We start from the raw sequence: 17,734 nt of genomic DNA, 5'->3' as shown, positions 1-17,734 counted from the left end.
GTGACGGCATTTTGTAGCTGTTCAGCACATTGATTCAGTCACTTCTGGAATTCTGCTTTCAGTCCTGGTTTCCCCGCTATCGGAATGATATTTTGAAACTTGAAATGGTTCAGAAAAGATGTGCGAAGATGTTACTAGGGTTGAGGGTTTCAGCTATATAGGATAGGCTGGGGCTGTTTTCCCTGGAGAATCGGATGCTGAGAGGTGACCTCAGTGGTTGATACAATTGAGATGGACATGAATAGGGTGAACAACCAGGGTCTTATTCCCAGGTTAGGTGAGTCCAAATCTATGGGGCACAGGCTTTTAAGGAGTGAGGAAAACAATTTATAAGGGATCTGAGGGGCACTGTTTTCAAGCTGAACGTGGTATGTGTATGTAATGAGCTGCCAGAGAAAGTGTGGAGGCTGGTACAATTGCAACATTTAAAATGCATCTGATTTGGGTAAGTGATTAGGAAAGGTTTAGAAGGTTATGGGCCAAGTGCTGTGAAATGGGACGAGATTAATTTAGAATATCTGGTCGGCATGGACAAGTTGGACCAAATGGTTGGTTTCTGTGCTGTACATCTCGATAACACTGAAACATTAAAATTAAGATAAGTTTCTCTATGTGGAGAGTTAGCAGAAGGTCAGATAATTCTCCTTGGAGCTCAGAAGGTTAAGCAGTGATTTCAACCAGGAGCAGATTTCTTTCCAGGATATTTAATTTAGAGGGAGAAATTATTAACGTCACAATTTTTAGTAACTACTTTCAAGTAATTGGCAAATAATGCAGGTTAAAAATGTGAACATTACCTTATTCCGTAGGTTCTAAGCATCTGGATCAGTTTGACCGACAGCTGGATGCAGATTCAGTAATTATTGTCAAAACAAATTTGCAATTTAGCTTCTTTTAAGGAAGGAATTGGAGGACTACAGGCAAATGGGAGGTGAGTTGGGACAGACTGGCACCATCTCCAGAGGGAGAGTGTATAGCCCCACTGGGCTGAATAGCCCCCAGTCCCTCTACTCTGTGATACTGCCCCCTTTCACTGAATGTTGAAAGTCATGCCAGTGCAGAGCCATAGATTAGATTAGATTAGATTAGATTAGATTAGATTAGATTAGATTACTTTACAGTGTGGAAACAGGCCCTTCGGCCCAACAAGTCCACACCGACCCACCGAAGCGCAAACCACCCATACCCCTAAATTTACCCCTTACCTAACACTACGGACAATTTAGCATGGCCAATTCACCTGACCTGCACATTTTTGGACTGTGGGAGGAAACCGGAGCACCCGGAGGAAACCCACGCAGACACGGGGAGAATGTGCAAACTCCACACAGTCAGTCGCCTGAGGCGTACAGCATGAAAACAACCCCTTTGGTCAAACTAGTCCATGCTGACCAGATATCCTAACCTCACCTCGTCCCATTTGCCAACACTTGGCGCACATCCCACTACACCCTTCCAATCATATACCCATCCAGATGCCAAATGGTCAAATTGTACCAACCTCCACCACTTCCCCTGACAGAAGATTCCATACATGCACCACCTGTGAAAAAACTTGACCCTCTGATCCCTTTCAAATCTTTCCCCGCTCACTTTAAACCTATGCCCTCTAGTTCTGGATTCCCCCACCCCAGGGAAAAGACCTTGCCTATTTATCCTACCCATGCCCCTCATGATTTTATAAACCTCTATAAGGTCACCCTTCAGCCTCCAATACTCCTGGGAGGAGCGCACTACTCGTGTCATAATGGGACCCAGGTGATTGACGGCAGCTTCAGACCAACAGGAGAGTTGGTGTGATCCTCCAGACAATGGGAGTGAATGAGGGGTGGGTCCAGTGGGCCAACACGTGACAATGAACTGTGCAGGTGCAGTGTCACTGTGGTGGGGGTGCACTCAGTGAGTGTGAAGGGAGTGGGAGAGACAGCAGAGACTGGGAGAGAAGTGGAGTTTGTGTGGACTGGGAGTGCTTATAAACACATGGTTTTAGGCTGCTAGACCTGAATTAGAAATTTCTGGTAAATAAGAACCAAAAGAACTGCAGATGATGTAAATCTCTCACAACAACCAAAAGGTACTGGTAAAGCTCAGCAGGTCTGGCAGCATCTGTGAAGAGAAATCAGAGTTAATATTTTGGATCCGCTGACCCTTCCTCAGAACTGATGTTACTGAAAAGAAATGTCGGTTTATATGCAGAAGGTAGGGGTTAAGGAGTAAATGATAGGTCGTGATAGAGTCCAAAGAAAGAAATGGGAGCAGTTGGACAAAGGAGTGGATAACGATCTGACTGGGGGAGGGTGAATAGCTGTTTATGGCCACTGTTAGTGGCTAAATATAGGTAGTGTGTAATGGCAGGCTATTTGATAACCCGTGTGTGGGTTAAGAGGAGAGGGCGCTAGGACATTGGAGAGTTCAGGACCTAAAATTATTGAATTTGATACTGGGGCTCGAGAGGTGCAGGGTCCCCAAGTAGAAGATGAGGTGTTGTTCTTCCAGCTTGCGTTAACACGTGGCACTGCAAAAGCACAGCAGGTCAGGTAGCATCCCAGAAGCAGGAGAATCGACGTTTTGGGCATATTCCTTTCATCAGGAATGCTGGGATTGGGGGGGGGGGGGGGTGGGCGGTAGTAAGAGGGCTGAGAGTTAAATAAGAGGGATGTGTAGGGATGGTGGGAAGGGAGCTAGGAAGGCAATAGGTAGATGTAGGTGGAGGGTAATGGAGAGAGAGGGTGGAGTGGATTATTGGAAAGGAAAATGAACAGGTGGGACAGTTCAAGAGGGTGGTGTCGAGTTGGAGGGTTGGATCTGGAATAAGGTAAGGGAGGGGAGCTGAGGAAACCTTGATTCTGTGGTTAAAGGGTCCCAATGTGGAAGATGAGGTTTTCTTCCTCCAGGCGTCGGCTGGCTGGGATTTGGTGGTGGAGGTGGCCCAGGACTTGCATGTCCATGGCGGAGTGGGTGGGGAAGTTGAAGTGGTCGGCCACAGGTTGGTGGGGTTGGTTGGTGCATGTGTCCCAGAAATGTTCCCTGAAACATTCTGCAAGTTGATATCCTGACTCCCCAGTGGAGAGGAGACCACGTCGAAAGCAAAGGCCATAATAGGTGAGGTGTTTGGATGTGCGGGAAAATCTCTGCTGGATGTGGAAGGGTCCTCTGGAGGCGAGGGGGGAGGTGTGGGCACATATTTTATACCTCTTGCATTGACATGTGAAGGTGCTGGGAGTGGAATGTGGGTTTGATGAGAGCATGGATCTGACGAGGAATTCACAGGGAATGGTCTCTGGAATTCTGAAAGGAATGGAGGTGTGGGAAGTGGTGGAGATGCACTGGAGAGTATTGTTGACCACATGGGAGGGGAAATTGCAGTCCTTGAAATACGGGGCGTTTTGGCATGTTCTGGAGTGTTCTGCCAGCTTGCATCAAGCTTCACTGGAACACTGCAGTAAGCATGAGACAGAGATGTTGGCCAGGGAATAGACTCATGTGTTACAGTGACAGGCAACTGGAAGCTCAGGATCTGTTTTGCAACAGAACGTAGATCATCAGCTGCCATTTCCAACACCTCCACTGAGATTCTGCCAGACACAGGTTCCTGTCCCCTCCATTAACAGCTATGCACCCTCCCAGCCAGATAGTTATCCAATCCTTTGTCTTTCCAAAGGTTCCTGTCTCTCTTTGAGCTCTGTCCCCACCTATTATTTACTCTTTAACCCCTATCTCCTGCAGTCCAAAGATATGCAGGTTAGGTGAATTGGCCCAGCTAAAATTCCCGTAGTGCTCAGGGATGTATAGGTTAGGTGCATTAGTCAGGAGAAATGTAGAATAATAGGGTCGGGGAATGGGTTTGGTTGAGAAACTCTTCAGAGGGTGAGTGTGACTTGTTGGGCAGAATGGCCTGTTAGCACACTGTAGGGATTCTAATTTTCCCAGCTGCCTCGGTTCTGAGGAAGGGTCACTGGACCAAGAATGACCCTGGGTGTGTGCAGAAGGAGGAAACGGGAAAGGGGAGTTGGATCCAGTTTAGATTGGGAGGTACAAAGTTAAGAATCACACAACACCAGGTTATAGTCCAACAGGTTTAATTGGAAGCACACTAGCTTTCAGAGCAACGCTCCTTCAGGTGAGCGTGGAGGGCTCAATTGTAACACAGAATTTATAGCAAAAATTTACAGTGTGATGTAACTGAAATTATACATTGAAAAATTAATTGTCTGTTAACCGGCATCTCCAAATCATATACTGGGAGGGTTTAATTACACCCTGTACAGGTAGTTAGGCCTGAATTAGAAACTCTTGGTCCGACGTTTACAGCAAATGGGAAAATGGCTGTGGCCCTCAGACGGTGATAGGTCCTGGGTTATCGCCGCCATCTTTATTTGGGGCAAGGTACAGCGAGGCACATGGACATATCCTCTTCCTGGGTGGGGAAGGGGTGATTTGAAGAGGAGCATTTACACACCAAACACATACCAAGAGAAGTGTTTGCCTTCACTATTCATCTTGCATTGACTGTGAGCTTTGTTTTTTGAATTCATTTTATAGGATATTAATTGAGAATAATTGAGACCGGGATCTCAAAACAATTTTCTGTCGTCAGCAGGGTCATGAGGATCTGAATACCATTGACATTTAACTGTGGAAGGAGAAATGTGTGTCTGTACTGTCTGTGGGAAAGTATCTATTTTTTTTTCAAGCAAAAAGCAGAAAGATGTTCAAATTAGTGGTTGGATCACCCTTGGGGGTTTGTGCTCTATTCTGGGCCCTGCAGCTGAGGAAGGAGATATTGCCCTGAGAGGGAGCACAGATTTATCCAAATTACACCTCGTCTCTTTGTAGGAACTGTCAGATTTGGTCCTAGTTACCCACTTCATGATGTTAACCTGTAAACTCCTTATTTTCAATTCACTGGAAACTTCTCATTAAAATTCCTTATGGACTCAAATTCCAGCACCATTTCAGGTGGAATGTTCCAGATTCTGACAACTGCCTGTTCATTCAGAAACTGCTGAAGTCTATGTTGACTCTGGTGTTACAAAGGGCTGAATTGAAAGATGAGATGCAGTTCCTGAGCTCCCATTAAGATGCATTGGAACAGTACAGGAGGCTGAGGGCACTGTCGGTATGAACAGACAATAAAAATGACAGGGCTGCAGTGTGAGGGCTGCTTGGCTCAATGAGAGTGTTTCGGAGTTGGGTGTAAACAGACGGAGGTGAGACAGGGAGAAGGTGAACCTCAGCTTCAGTTTTAGTTCAGGCCATTCAGAAATTCACACGGTCCCAATGGGAACAGCCAGTTTGTAAGTGAATCCTGCTGAGTTTTTTTTTTAACAGTTTTTAAAAGTATAAAATGTCAGCTTAAGTAAAGATCGGGGCTTTAGATTATAATGGAAATGTTTGAAGTGAAGAAAGGTTTCTAGCTCATTTAAATTCTCTTAATGAGAGTAACGAGCTGAAACTAGAGAGACATTGTGACAGGCGCCCTCAGACCTGTGGTGTGCTCCTCTTGTATAATGTGGGAAATAGGGGACGCTTCCAGTCTCCCTGACGGCTATGTGTGCAGGAACTGTGTCCATCTGCAACTACTGGGAAACTGCTTTTCAGACCTGGAGTTGAGAGTGGACTCACTGTGCAGCAATACTGAGAATGTTATAGACAGCACTTTTAGTGAGTTAGTCACACTGCAGGTGAGGGTTACACAGGCAGAAAGGGAATGGGTGACCGTCAGATTAAGTAAAAGGATCAGGAAGGAAGTGCAGGACTCACCAGTGATCATTCCCCTTCTCAAACAGATATTGTCCACCGCTTGGGATTCTATAACGGGGGGGGGGGGGGGGGGGGGGGGGGAACAGGTGGGGTGGACTCTCAGGGGAAATCAGCAACAGCCAGGTTCATGACACCACAGATAGCTCCGCTGCACAGACCTGGAGGAAGGAGAATGACAGAGCTGTAGTGACAGGGGATCCAGTAGTCAGGGATAGAGACAGGCGCGTCTGTGGCCACAGACATGAATCCAAGACAGTGGAATTGAATCCAGGTCCATTTATTGATAAGTGCACAGACCAATAAATGTCAGCGTCCCAAATGCAACCTTCAGCACTTGGTCACCCTGAAGCTCTACTTTCCAGAGACTGTGCACTTGTTCTAAGCCCTTCAGAGGGATTGAAGGGGATGGGGAGAGAACAGGAACAGGGTTGTGTTGTAGATCTACAAAATAACGGTCACCCTCCCCTCTCGGTCTCTCCCCTCTGTCTCTCACTCCCCATCGTGCCTCCTCCCCACCACAAGGAAAAGATCTTGTGTATTTACCCTATGCATGCCCCTACTGATTTTATAAACCTCTATAAGGTCACCCATCAACCTCTGACGCTCCAGGGAAAACAGTGTATTTATCCTCTCTCCATAGCTCAAATCCTCCAACTCTGGCAACATGCTTGTAATACTATTCTGACCCCTTTCAAGTTTCGCAATATTGTTTTGATAGGAAGGAGACCAGAATTGCACGCAATATTCCAAGCGTGACCTAACCAATGTCCTGTAGAGCAGCAATATGACCTCCCAACTCCTATACTCAGTGCTCTGACCAATAAAGGAAAGCGTACTAAACACGTTATTTACTATCCTATCTACCTGCGATTCTGTTTTCAAGGAGCTATGATCTGCACTCCAAGGTCACTTTGTTCCGCAGTACTCCCGAAGACCTTACCATTAAGCGTATGCATCCTGCTAATATTTGATTTCCCAAAATGCAGCACCTCACATTTATCTAAATTAAACTTCATCTGCCAGTCCTCAGCACATTCAGCCATCTGATCAAGATCCTGTTGTAATCTGAGGTAATCCTCTTCACTGTCCAATACACCTCCAATTTTGGTGTCATCTTCCACACATTACTTCCTATATTCACATCCAAATCATTGATATAAATTTTGAAAATTAGTGGATACAGCGCCGATCCTTTGTGACACTCCACTGGTCACAGGTCTCCAATCCGAAAAGCAACTTTCCACCACCACCCTCTGTCTTCTACCTTTCAGCCAGTTCTGTATCCAAATGGCTAGTTCTCTCAGTATTCCATGAGATCAACCTTGATAACCAGTCTCCCATGGGGACCCTTGTTGAATGCCTTACTGAAGTCCACGTAGATCATTTCCACTGCTTTGCCCTCATGAATCCTCTTTGTTACTTCAAAAAAAATTGACTCAAGTTCATGAGACGAGATTTCTCATACACAAAGCCATTATTAATATCCAGGACTTAACTCTGTACATTGGGGTCTGCGTCACCCAGTTATGGGGTGTTAATATTCTGGATAAAGTTCAAGTACATCAGGTTTGTGTTAGTGACTGTGTATTGAGTCTTGTTAATATCACCCACACAGGTAAGTTCCATTTGAAAGGCAGTCCCTATATCCCGAACCCCGCTCCCATCTGCTCTGACTCCATCCCCACCATAGACTGTAAGTGGGAGGAGCTCATGGAGTTTCCATGTGAGAGAGATTGAGAAAATCTTCCCTTCTTTCCACTAGCCCACCAGGAAATTGTGGTAGTGTCCTTACCTCTGGACCAGGAGGATCGAGCTCAGAGTTGAGTAACAGCATCTTTGAAAAGGCTGATTGGAAAACATGCCCAAGCCACCAGGCCACACTGTCTCCCAGCTGTCCCTGCCTGAGCCTCCAAACAGAACCTTCCTGTAGTTTCTCTCTGTCAGACTCTCCCATTGCTCACTTTGTTCAGGATCCTCTCCTGCTGCTGCACTGATCCTGTCCCTCACTGACCTGTCCATCCCCCAGTGTCCTCCACATTCATTCATTGTTTACAATCTCCAGCCCTGCCCCCTCCACCCTATTGGGCAGCAGCTGCTGTCAATCACCCAGCTTCGTGTGTGATCTGGAGCATGTGCTGTAGGAGGGGAGACCAGTGCATGGGCGCAGTGCTGTCCAATTGTTGGTGTATGTGCAGGGTGGGTCAGTACCAGGGAGGCTGTGCGTGTATGGGATTAATCTGTCATTCGCAGTTTCCTCCCTCTCGGAACAGGACCCAGGGAAATGGCCCCTGCCATGATTTCGTGACAAGTGGTCGACGATCAGTGGGGGTAGCATTTCGTAGAAAGTTATCAGAACTCGTGTGAAGATTCAGGAATGTTATGGAAAGGAACACAGATGGGCGTGCAATTAACGTTCTAATTTGGTTCATCTTAGTTCAATCAGATATGGTTTGCAGGATGGTTCTCATCAGAGGGTCCGTGTGGGGGAAATAAATAAAATGTTCCAGATTGGGGAAAAAAATCAGATTGGTTCTGACCAGGAAGGAAACCTGGGAAGTGGGGGAAGGATTCACCAACATCCAGGAGGCTCCGAGTCAGACTCATTGATTTGAATAGATTAGATTTCCTACAGTGTGGAAACAGGCCCTTCCGCCCAGCCAGTCCATACCGACCGTCGGAGGTCTAACCCACCCAGACCCATTTCCCTCTGACTAATGCACCTATGGGCAATTTAGCATGGCCAATTCACCTGACCTACGCATATTTGGATTGTGGGAGGAAACCTTTTTTTGGTTCTTAGTCTGCAGGCAGGAGCGAGGAAGCTGATTTCAAAGAGAAGAGAGAGTCTGTGAGAACTGGGTGTGGAGGAAAAATGGTGAGGAGATTGGTTTGGATTTCAGTTCACAGAAGACAGCAATTGTGAGACTGAGATTTAAAGCTTTGGGGGAACAAAGAAACTACAATTTAATACTATCACTGTCTTATGAATTTCCATACTGTGTTAACGGTGGTGACCTGTTTTCTCTGTTGTAGGGTTCTGAAAGGGCGGATTTGTGGATGAGTAATTCAAATTGAACTTCCTGTTCGGTTTTGATGGTTACTTGATCCGTGCCGATCTGAATATCATTGGCCTTTTCATGTGGAAGGAAAGGTGTGTATTCTGTCCGTGGGCGAATATTTCAAATGTCAGTGTGTCTGGAAAAAGTACTGAGACACAGCCAAGTCCATGTTAGTGTGGAGAGAGAGTTCATTTGTTGTTAAAAGTCTGAAAACACATGGCACATTTCCCAGGAACAATTAAGCTACAGATTTGTTTTGTATGAGGACAAGGTTTTAATTAATCATGCAACCAGAAAGAGACCAGGATACCTGCACCATGGAACAAACGATGAAAACGGGATTGTTGTAAAGGAGTTAATTATCGATCATGGCTTGTAATCCATTGGCGTTGTCAAGTCAGTTCCAATGCTGTGGGGAAACACTGGAAATGTGATGAATGTAATGTAGGTTTCAGTTATTAAACTGTAAAAAGGTGCAGATGACATTTACAAGGATGATGCCAGGGCTCGGGGTCTGAGTTATAGGGAGAGGTTGGACAAGCGAGGATTTTTTTTTTGTTTCGAGCAGTGGAAACAGAGAGGGGGGAATGTTTTCTGGAAGTGTATAAAACCATGAGAGGCCTGGGTAAGGGGAATGCACTCCGTCTTTTTCCCAGGGAATCAAGGAGTGGAGGGCATCAGTTTACGTTTAGAGGAGAAATTATAAAAGGGAACGTGAGGGGCAACTGTTTTACACAGAGGATGGTATGTATATGGAATGAGGTGCCAGTGGAAGTGGTTGAGGTGGGTACATTAACAACATGTAAAAGACATTTAGACAAATACATGGATAGCAAGGGGTCAGAAGGAGGCGCGGTAGTAGTTTGGCGCACCGACCTCTACACCGCTGAGGCCAAACGCCAGCTCGCAGATACCTCCTCCTACTGCCCCCTTGAGCATGACCCCACCCCCCACCACCAAACCATCATCTCCCAGACCGTCCATAACCTCATCACCTCGGGGGATCTCCCATCCACCGCCTCCAACCTCATAGTCCCACAACCCCGCACCTCCCGCTTCTACCTCCTGCCCAAAATCCACAAACCTGACTGCCCCGGCCGACCCATTGTCTCCGCCTACTCCTGCCCCACCGAACTCATCTCCGCATACCTTGACACCGTCCTGTTCCCCTTAGTCCAAGAACTCCCCACCTACGTTCGGGACACCACCCATTCCCTCCATCTGCTCCATGATTTTCGCTTCCCCGGTCCCCAACGCCTTATTTTCACCATGGACATCCAGTCCCTGTACACTTCCATCCCCCATCACGAAGGACTCAAAGCCCTCCGCTTCTTTCTTTCCCGCCGTACCGACCAGTACCCTTCCACTGACACCCTCCTTCGACTGACTGAACTGATCCTCACCCTGAACAACTTTTCTTTCCAATCCTCCCACTTTCTCCAAACAAAAGGAGTAGCCATGGGCACCCGCATGGGCCCCAGCTATGCCTGCCTCTTCGTAGGATATGTGGAACAATCCATCTTCCGCAACTACACTGGCCCCACCCCCCACCTTTTCCTCCGCTACATCGATGACTGTATCGGCGCTGCCTCGTGCTCCCACGAGGAGGTTGAACAGTTCATCCACTTCACCAACACCTTCCACCCCGACCTCAAATTCACCTGGACAGTCTCAGTTTCCTCCCTCCCCTTCCTCGACCTTTCTATTTCTATCTCAGGCGACCGAATCAACACGGACATCTACTACAAACCGACCGACTCCCACAGCTACCTGGACTACACCTCCTCCCATCTTGCCCCCTGTAAAAACGCCATCCCATTCTCCCAATTCCTTCGACTCCGCCGCATCTGCTCCCAGGAGGACCAGTTCCAAAAACGCACATCCCAGATGGCCTCCTTCTTCAAGGAGCGCAATTTCCCCCCCGACGTGGTAGACTATGCCCTCCACTGCATCTCTTCCACTTCCCGATCCTCCGCCCTTGAACCCCGCCCCTCCAACCGCCACCAGGACAGAACCCCACTGGTCCTCACCTACCACCCCACCAATCTCCATGTACAGCGCATCATCTGCCGTCATTTCTGCCACCTCCAAACGGACCCCACCACCAAGGATATATTTCCCTTCCCTCCCCTATCAGCATTCCGTAAAGACCACTCCCTCCGTGACTCCCTCGTCAGATCCACACCCCCCCACCAACCCAACCTCCACTCCAGGCACCTTCCCCTGCAATCGCAGGAGGTGCAAGACTTGCGCCCACACCTCCCCCCTCACCTCCTTCCAAGGCTCCAAAGGAAACTTCCATATCCGCCACAGATTCACTTGTACCTCCACACATATCACCTATTGCATCCTTTGCACCCGATGTGGCCTCCTTTATATTGGGGAGACAGGCCGCCTACTTGCGGAGCGTTTCAGAGAACACCTCTGGGACACCCGGACCAACCAACACAACCACCCTGTAGCTCAACATTTCAACTCCCCCTCCCACTCCACAAAGGATATGCAGGTCTTTGGACTCCTCCATCGTCAGACCACAGCGAAACGACGGTTGGAGGAAGAACGCCTCATCTTCCGGCTAGGAACCCTCCAACCACAAGGGATGAACTCGGATTTCACCAGTTTCCTCATTTCCCCTCCCCCCATCCTGTCTCAGTCAAATCCATCAAATTCAGCACCGCCTTCCTAACCTGCAATCTTCTTCCCGACCTCTCCGCCCCCACCCCAGTCTGACCTATCACCCTCACCTTGACCTCTTTCCACCTATCACATTTCCGACGCCCCTCCCCCAAGTCCCTCCTCCCTATCTTTTATCTTAGCCTGCTGGACCAACTTTCCTCATTCCTGAAGAAGGGCTAATGCCCGAAACGTCGATTCTCCTGTTCCCTAGATGCTGCCTGACCTGCTGCGCTTTTCCAGCAACACATTTCCTTTAGTGGGCGGCACGGTGGCACAGTGGTTAGCACTGCTGCCTCACAGCGCCAGAGACCCGGGTTCAATTCCCGCCTCAGGCGACTGACTGTGTGGAGTTTGCACGTTCTCCCCGTGTCTGCGTGGGTTTCCTCCGGGTGCTCCGGTTTCCTCCCACATCACAAAGATGTGCAGGGTCAGGTGAATTGGCCATACTAAATTGCCCGTAGTGTTAGGTAAGGGGTAAATGCAGGGGTATGGGTGGGTTTCGCTTCGGCGGGTCGGTGTGGACTTGTTGGGACGAAGGGCCTGTTTCCACACTGTAATGTAATCTAATCCCAATCTCTGATCTCCAGCATCTGCAGACCTCACTTTCTCCGTCAGAAGCAGATGGGCCAAGTGCAGGAAAATGGGGTTCACGTGGATGGACATTCTAATCGGCATGGGCCAGTTTGGGCCAAAGAGCCTGTCTCTGCTGTAGGACTCTGACTCCAAGTATATTTACTATTTCTCCCGCTATCTCTGGTAGTACCCCGGGATGTATTCCATTAGGGCAAATAGACTTGTCTACGTTTAGATCCATTAGCTTGCCCAGCTCTAACTCTCTCGTGACAATGGTTGTTTCTTGGTCCTCACCTTCCTCAGTCTCCTTGTCAATTACTGGCATGTTCTTCGTATCCTCCACTGTGAAGACTGCTGTGTACTCATATTCCTAAACCCTGCTGGATAGGAATAACTGGGCACAGAACTCTGAGAGGTCTTCTTTGAGTCTTTATTGATGAGACATGGCAGTTACCTGGATAGTGTACATGCAGAACACCTCCAGGCAGCATCAGGTAACTCCCCGCCTGTCCGATGTGCCGCTCCCATTCTTATACCTTTGTGGTTTGTAGTTTTGAATGGACGCTGTCTCTCAATATTATCTCCATGCAACGGCAATTAAAAAGTCTAGTTCAGTTCAGCCCTTAGTGGTTAAACCACATACCCCTCCCCCACGGCCCTGTGGCTCAGTCAGGTATCTGACAGGCACTTCAGTTTCAGTGCGGTTGTCTGTCAGGATTCTGATGTGGAGGAGCCGGTGTTGGAGCGGGGTGGGCAAAGTTAAAAACCACACATCACCAGGTTATAGTCCAACAGGATTATTTGGAAGTACAAGCTTTTGGAGTGTGCTGTGATTTGTAACTTGATCAGGATTATCTCTATGGTAACAGTCAACAATTACAGAGGCCATATGTTCCCCACACAATAGGTTCCCCTCTAGCCGTGTAAACTGCTATTCTGGCCCTGGGGATAGCTGCTCATCACTTTTCTCCCCCAATCCCATCTAGCTTTCTGTTGATCTTTAAACTTTTTCTAATCTAGTTTCTCCTTGGTCTTTGCCAATTTGTATGCTTTCAATTTCAATTTGATAGACTCCCTTATTTCCTTTGCCTCCCATGGCAGATTACTCCTTTTCCTACAGTCCTTCCTTTTCACTGATATATACTTTTGCTGAGCAGTTTGAAAAATTCTTTGATATTCCTCCACTGTCTGTCAACTGTCCCACCCTAAAGTCTTTGCTTCCAGTCTACATTAGCCAACTCCTGCCTCATCCTATTGTAGTCTCCTTTGTTTAAGCACAGAATCTTGGAATTGGATTTAATCTTCCCGCTTTCCAACTGTATTCTAAATTCAACCAGACTTATCACAAGTCTTTTATCAGATTACGAGGTGAGGCGATGTTACCTGGGTGTTTTGGTTTTCATCGTCAGAGACCTTGGCTTTGGATTAAAGTACAGGATAGATATTCAAAACAGAGTATTCTGGACGGTGTGAGTGTACTACACAATCCAAAACCATAAATCACTGTCTCCCCTCAGTTTACATGATTTGGAGATGCCGGTGTTGGACTGGGGTGTACAAAGTTTAAAAACTCACAACACGAGGTTACAGTCCCTCAGGTTTAATTGGAAGCACACTAGATTTCGGAGCGTTGCTCCTTCATCATCATCCAATTAAACCTGTTGGACTATAACCTATTTAACTCACCTCAGTTTAAAATTGAAAAATCATTATCTCCCACATGCTTCCTCACTATCTACGTTTGAAACGCTAATCCACCTGACCATCCTGCTTTTTCCAAAAATCTCCTTTGGTGAAGGTGGTGATTTTTGAATTCAGCTTTCCAGTTATTACCGTAAGAAGATAAGCACTGGGCACAGGAGAGGCAATGCAGCCCTTCGAACCAGCTCCACCATTTAATACCATGATGATTGAGCTCACATCGGTCTCAGCTGGAATTTCCCACCTGCTCTCTCTCACCCTTCATCTCACTGCAAATTCAACATCTGTATCTCTTCAGTAAATTTGCTTATTGTCCTGGCATCCACCGCATTTTGAATAGGGATTTCTACAGATTCACAGCACATTGAGATAGGTACATTCTTCTTCATGAGAATGGAATAGAATCCCTTCAGTGCAGAAGCAGGGTAATCGTCCATGGAGTCCACCAACCCTATGATGAGCATCCCATTCAGACTCACCCATTCCCTGTATTTCCCATGGTTAATGGCTTAACCTGCACAGGCATGGACACTGGGAATTTCGCATAACCAATCCACTTAACCTGCACATCTTTGGACTGTGGGATGAAACTGGAGCACCCAGAGGAAACCCGCACAGACACGGGGAGAACGTGTGAACTCCACACAGTCGCCTAAGGCTGGAATCAAATCCAGGTCCCTGACGCTGTGATTCAGCAATGCTAACCATTGAGCCACCTCTGCTTAAAATCTGCTCCTCCTATTAACCTCACCACACCCCACTTGGCTGAACCTACATTCCTTACATCAGAAAATCAGGTTGTGGAAGCAGATGTCTCAGTAAAACCCAGCGACAGTCCATATGTTCTGTGTGTCTGAATGGGTATCCTATACACAACACCCTCCAGTCCACACTATTCATTAACTTTCCAGAGACAGGGCTCCAGTGGCTTCATGGGGACTACAACTCCACAATCCCTGAGGCAGGGCCCACACGTGTGTGGGGAAACCTAGCACTGTACATGTACAGAATGTGGGCGGGTTTTGGAGCATGTGCTTTGGGTAAATATACTTTGCGGAAAGTTTTTCACACTGCGATTGGCTGGAGGAGGAATGTATCTGCTCATAGTATTGATCTGTTGGAGGAGGGGGTCAAAGTGTCACTACTCCCATGTAGGACCACTCTCCATCCCCAACTCATTGTAATAGTGGGAATCAACTAATGGGAAACAAAGAAGGATCTGACCCATTCTCCCAGACTGAAGGTTTCTCTTCTGTCCAGGATCTGCCACCTCCCTTTCTGTTTCCTTTTGTTTCATTCTGCTGTTACATTATTGACTTGCAGCAACTGAAAGGAAAGGAAGTGAACCCAGAAACGGTGCAGAGTCTAACCAGGGACGGGAAGTGGTGGCATGGATCTGTTTATCAACAACTCCATGAGAATGGGGAGGGTGTACATTAGGGGGCAGCAGAATCAGAATGGTCGGAGAGAGTAAGCGGGCTGGAGGGTTACAGCTTTGAGGGAAGAAAGGGGAAAAAGATATTCCAGAGAAACAGGAATTGTCTGTTCTGAATTTCTAATCTGTACATATTCCTTTATACAGGGTGCTAGATGGTGAAGATTTGAAGACTGAAATCTCAAAATCATTTGCAGATTGGGATTAAGTTAACCAGAATTTGAAGAAGCAAAGATAGAGAGTCACTCGGCCAAAATCCTGCAACACTCTCCCTCACAGCATTTTCGATCTCTCTGCACCAAATGGACTGTGAATTGTACAAGACAGCAGCTCACGACCATCTTCTCAAGGGTAACTAGAGATGGGGAATAAATGCTGGCTGAGCTAGTGATGCCCATATCCTGGAAACGGTTTATTTCTCGAGTTGCTGAAATCCAGTTGATGTTACTGCAGGATGATGAGGGACGCTGAGTGCATCCTCCAGGAGGCAGTACCATCACATTACCCCTGCCTACACCTGCACAGTAACACAGCAACGTCACTGGAACAAAAGGTAGTGAAACCAAAGGAGGACTTCGATATAGTTCTTCGAGGTAAAGTCATGAAAGGGGATTGGAACACAGCAGGAACAGGAGCCTGATCTGGATGGTCAGCTGTTTCCCACTGAATGGTGGAGCAGGATTGAAAGGCTGAATGGTCTCCTCCTGCTGCTATCTCCCAGGTATGTATATAGCCATGGAGCCCGGGTAGGAAGAAGTCGGCAGGGATTCTCCAGGAGATTGCACTTCCACAACAGTTTTCAGTGAGGGATGGTTTGATGGATTTTAATTTAACTATTGTCTTTTACATTAAAAAAAAAACAAATTTGCAAGCCTTGTGTTAAAGATTATTCCACAATAAATAAAAGTAAAAGAATTGAAACTATCTGAACATAACAGTTTTTAAAATTTCAAGTGCCCTGGAGAACAAAATCATGTCTATTCCCGGACACCATCACTTTCCAGTTACTCAGGCTCCGGGGAAATATTCTCTCCCTGTCTGAACCTTTGGTTTGATTTAACCGCTTTTCAGTTCTCATTCTGTGAGGTGTGAAGCGTTCTTTTTCCCCCCTTTCTCCTACCCAAACATGTTATCACACACAGCTGAGCAACCTTCCCACCATCAAAATCATCATTACCCCTTTTTGCTTTTGGTTAATCACCCGCAGTAAACCACCCGTGTAACCAATTGAATATTTATAAACAAGGCCCATGACTGGCAAAGCAAACCATTACAAGTGACAGAGTGAGAAGGGACTAAATCAAAGTAGCGTTGGGGGTGAGGGGGCAGCGGTGGAGATAAAGCACTGTATCCCCTCCGGTGCCCACCTCTATATGAAGGCATCGAGAGCATTGATACACACCACATGCTCCTTTTTCCAAGGACACCCTGCTGTGTAGCCTTTATCCTCAATCGTAGAATAGAATTCAAAGTTTGTGAGAAGATTTGTAGCTCGGGTGCTGTCTTTGGGCTGTGGGAGGAAACCAGAGCACCTGGAGAGGAGCACATTATCATGGGGAGAATGTGGGAACTCCACATTGACCAAGACCGGTCTCCAACCTTGGACGTGGTTCTGTGAAGCAGCAGTGTTACGATCATAATTTAAATCAAAACAGATGATCATTGCTTATTGTCACATTGGTGTTTGTGGAGACGTACTGCCCAGAGAGATACCCTGAGGTTCAGAAAGTGGCAATATAACCCAGCCCAGTTAATGTGATTAACAACATCAATACTCCAGCAGTGTCATCATGAACAAGGTCCAGTCCTGACTCTGATGAACAGTAACGTCAGAATCAGAGTCCTGCAGTGATGTGTGAACTCTACCCCACACGGAGCAGGTGGATGTCCACTTACTGGACTTTCAGTTGTCTTGAAGACTCAACAAATCCCTTGTCACACAAAGAGGTGAACACTTTATACCCAGTGTGAACCCGCTGGGGTCTCAGGGAGTGGAATGAATCACTGAATCCCTTGCCACACACTGAGCATTTGAATGGCCTGTCCACCTGTGTGGGCTCACTGGAGTCTCAGGGGGCAGGATGAATCACTGAATCCTCTCTCACACACATCCATCTGAATGGCCTCTCCCCCTGTGTGGGCTCACTGGGGTCTCGGGGGTGGGATAAATCACTGAATCCCTTCTCATACACTGAGCATCTGAATGGCCTCTACCCCTGTATGGGCTTGCTGGGGTCTCAGTGGGGCAGGATGAATCACTGAATCCTCTCTCACACACTGACCATCTGAATGGCCTCTCCCCTGTGTGGGCTCACTGGGGACTCAGCAGGTGATACATTTGAGTGAATCTCTCCCCACACACTGGGAGCAAGTGAATGGCCTTTCTCCAGAATGAGCTCGCTGGTGTTTCAGCAGGTCACTGAGTGAATCCTTTCCCACACACTGAGCAGGTGAATGACCTCTCCCCGATGGGAATGCACTGATGCCTCCGCAGATGGGAGATTTGAATGAATACTTTCTCACACAT

General features: G+C 47.3%; 1 long non-coding RNA gene across 2 annotated transcripts in view; it reads left to right on the top strand.

Annotated features, from left to right (window-relative positions):
* Window positions 1-16,100, top strand: part of LOC148136830 (uncharacterized) — a 35,170-nt gene extending 19,070 nt beyond the window's left edge. For both annotated transcript variants that reach the window (XR_015754444.1, XR_015754445.1), the window contains exons 3-4: window positions 8,797-8,914; window positions 15,355-16,100. This is a non-coding gene — a long non-coding RNA (uncharacterized LOC148136830). The remainder of the gene's footprint in view (window positions 1-8,796; window positions 8,915-15,354) is intronic.
* Window positions 16,101-17,734: the final 1,634 nt, after the last annotated feature.

Source organism: Chiloscyllium plagiosum, unplaced genomic scaffold (assembly GCF_037043375.1).
Source record: "Chiloscyllium plagiosum isolate Xiang-an unplaced genomic scaffold, Cpla_swu_hap1 HiC_scaffold_45, whole genome shotgun sequence".
NCBI lineage: Eukaryota > Metazoa > Chordata > Chondrichthyes > Orectolobiformes > Hemiscylliidae > Chiloscyllium > Chiloscyllium plagiosum.
Note: the sequence above shows the minus strand (reverse complement) of the source record. Positions and strands in the feature narration are given on the sequence as shown.